Raw genomic sequence first — 3466 nt, 5'->3', positions numbered from 1 at the left:
GGGGGCGGGGGAAGGGCAAGGAAGGAAAGGAGAGAGGCAGGGGGAATTAGGAAAGGATGGTGCCCAATTCCTTGTCATTGCCCTGTGGGACCAGTGGGGCAGGAGAGACCTATTGCCCCAGGGGAGCTGTGTCCCCCCAGCAGGAACGCAGGACCAGGCTCTGAGATGCTGGCAGGTGCCAGCCCATGGCTGCAGGAGCCACGGGGTTAAAAACATCTACCACCCAATGTACAGCTTGGTCCTTCTGGCAGCAGGGGAGCACGAGAGGACCACAGGCTGGAGCTGGGCACACCAGAGCAGGGGTGAGATGGGGAGGACAGGGGTGGCAGGGGCAGAGAGGAAAAGGAGAGAAGGAAAGCAACAAAAATAAGAGTGCCAGGAAGGAGGAGGGTAGCTGAAGGGATGTCACAGGCTTAAAACGTTCACCTTGATGGGCCATGACAGGTTTAATTTCCAGAGTACAACCATTAAAGTGATGGATGGGAGGCGTTCATCTCTCGCCTGGCGCACATAGGCCCTCCCTGCCTGCAAGAGGGTTTGTTTTGTTGCTGTTATTTATGATGTTGTTTCTGCAGGAGCCAGGCACTCATCCAGTGCTGGGGGGACAGAGGAGGGGACGCGGTTGATGCCGGAGGAGTTGGGGTGCTGATTTATGGCTGCTTAGCTGGATGACTCATGTTGTAAACATTGACAAATGCCATTAAAGCTGCATCTCCTTCCTGCCTCTGCCCTGGCACCCTCCCCACGCTGCGGGATGTGGCCAGCCCTGCTTTCTGCCACACTGCTGCCTGTGCACCCCAGAGGGGCTATCTGGTCCTCTGTACCAGGGACATGTGGGTCCTCCAATCCCTGAGGGACATCCAGGGAACTGGGAAGATGAAGGAGTGACCCACAGTGGTGGTGGTGCCCCACAGGAATGATACCTGGGATATCTGATGGGCTTGTGCTCCCCAGCCTCTGTCTCTCTGCCCCTTTGCTGGTCTTGACACCATAACCACTTTTGGCAACGATCACAACTTGTTATTTGTGTCACCTATGCTCCAAGGAGCTCAGGGTGACCTGGCCCCATTAAGGTGCCACCCCATCCCTCTGCCAGCACTCTCCAGCCTGCTGCACCACATGCCTGCTCATCCTCCTCAGCAACCCCACCTCTTACCCCCACAGCCTCCTCACTCACCCATCCTGTGCACCCACGAACTTCACAGCACCCCTTCTGCCCAGGAAGCTTTGTGTCTGTCTGTCTCCCCTGCATCCACCCTCATCACTCCTCTTCCCTGAGCTCTCTCCTGCACCCCTGCATCCCCTGCACCCCTCTGTCTTCCACCTGCCCCCCTCCATTTCCCTGCCCCTAAACTACCCCATCTCCTCCTGGTCCCCATCCACCCTTACCCCTGCACCCCTTCATCTGCCCCCTGCACGCCTCCCTCTTAACCCTGCATCCCTTGAGCCCCTCCATCTGCCCTCTCTGCACCACTGAGAAAACCAAACCTGCCTCCTGCACCTCCATCTTGCCCCTGTGTCCCCATAGCCCCTCTATCTGCCCTCTGCCCACCCCGATTTGCCCCTGCATCCCATAAGCCCCTCCATTTACCCCCTCTGCACCACAGAGAATGCACCACTTACCCCCTGCACCCCTCCTTCTGCATTCTTCACCCCTCTATCTTGATCCTGTACCCCCTGAGCCCCTCCATCTGCCCTCTGAACCCCTCTGTCTTGATCCCACACGCCCTGAGCCCCTCCGTCTGCCCCTGAGAACTCCCCACCTGCCTCTTGCACCCCTCCATCTGCATCCTGCAACCCTACATCTTGCTCCTGTATCCCCTGCGCCCCTCCATCTGCCCTCTGCCCACCCCCATTTGCCCCGTAAGCCCCTCCATCTGCATCCTTCACCCCTCCATCTTGATCCCACCCCCCGAGCCCCTCCGTCTGCCCCCTCTGCACCCCTGAGAACTCCCCACCTGCTTCCTGCACCCCTCCATCTTGACTCTCCACCCCCTGAGCTCCCCCATCTGCCCTCTGCACCCCTCCATCTGCCCTCTGCACCCTTTCACTTGCCCCCTGTCCCCCCCATTTGTCCCCTGCTCCCCTTCGCTTGTGCCCCCCACCCCGGCCCCCAGCTCTGCGCGTCCCTCTGCTGCCCCCTGGCGGCCGCCGCCGGCAGGCTTCCCCCTCCCGTCGCTCCCCGCGCGCGGATTGACCCCAGGCGGCCGCCGTCGTTGTTCCGGGAGACGCCGACGCCGCGTCCGGTCTCCATGGCAACGCGAACCAGGGCCTTGTGGGGCTGAGCCGCCGGGACCGGGCCGGTCTTGGGCCCGCCGGGACCCGAGGTGGCCTGGGCTCTGGGGGTTTGGGCCGCGCTGTGCTATGGGGCCCGGGCTGTGCTATCGGGAGGCGGGCAGGGCTTCAGGGAGCATGGGCGGGCCCGGGGGGCGTAAACCCCTCTTAGGCCCTTTCTGGGACTCTGCTCACTCTGGCTGAGCTCAAACCAACCCCTGGTAGCAAGATGACAACAGACATCTCCGTAGAAGGCCCAGGTTAAGCCCTGTGCCCCATAAGCAAGCACACTGTCCTTGTCCTCAGGATGCCAGGGGGTCCTGGAAGACCCTATATGCTTTCTGGGCCACCACTTGGGGATGCTAGGATAGCCATGCAGGCAGAGGGACCAGCCCTACAATGCCCAGCCTCTCCACAGCCCCCTGAGCCCAGGGAGGACACCCCTGCTTCACCACCCCAGTGCATGTAGGGCTGCAGGGCTGGGATACCCCATCCCCAGGTAGTCCGTGGTGTTTCCCTCCTACCCCACGTCCTCCTGTCCCTTCCTCTCTTCTCCCTGTCCCTGCCTGGGGGTGGCAGGGAGGGCAGCCTGACCCTGGGACTTGCTGTTGGGGGTGGGAGCTGCTGAGGGGTAGCAGCCTCCAAGAAGCCCTGGGTCACCTCCGGCAGCCGGTCAGCGAAGGATGGAACAGGTAAGCCTTGGTGTGGGGCTGTCACACCTCACAGGGCTGGGTGATGCTTGCCATGGGGCAGCAACCCGGGCAGGGGGACAGATACAATGCTTGTGGGACACAGGGGTGGACAGGGGAAGCAGATGATGGGAGAGAGGAGCATGGGGATGGATGGATGGATGGATGGATGGATGGTCGGATGGACAAATGACGGTCCTGTGTGAAGTGACAGTGACCCGCAGTGGCTGCTGGCAGCTCAGCAGCTTCCCCCTGCGCATGTGGCATCCTTGGTGCCCAGGTCCCCTGTCCCCAGGCAACCTACCTCCTGGCTGTGCAGGAGATGTCCAGACCCCTGGCACTGCCCAGGGGGCAGTTCTGGTCCTGGGGAGGGTGCAGCCCTTGCTCCAAGGTGGGGAATTTGAGCCAGGGCAGGGGCCAGGGACCAGGAGCCTGCAATAATTGGAATTACATGGAACAGGAGAGGAATAAATGTGGAGAAGGCGGGGGGGGGGGGGGGGGGG

The sequence above is a fragment of the Calidris pugnax genome, unplaced genomic scaffold (genome assembly GCF_001431845.1).
Source record: "Calidris pugnax isolate Ruff unplaced genomic scaffold, ASM143184v1 scaffold103, whole genome shotgun sequence".
Taxonomy (NCBI): Eukaryota; Metazoa; Chordata; class Aves; order Charadriiformes; family Scolopacidae; genus Calidris; species Calidris pugnax.
This window is presented reverse-complemented; position numbering follows the sequence as displayed.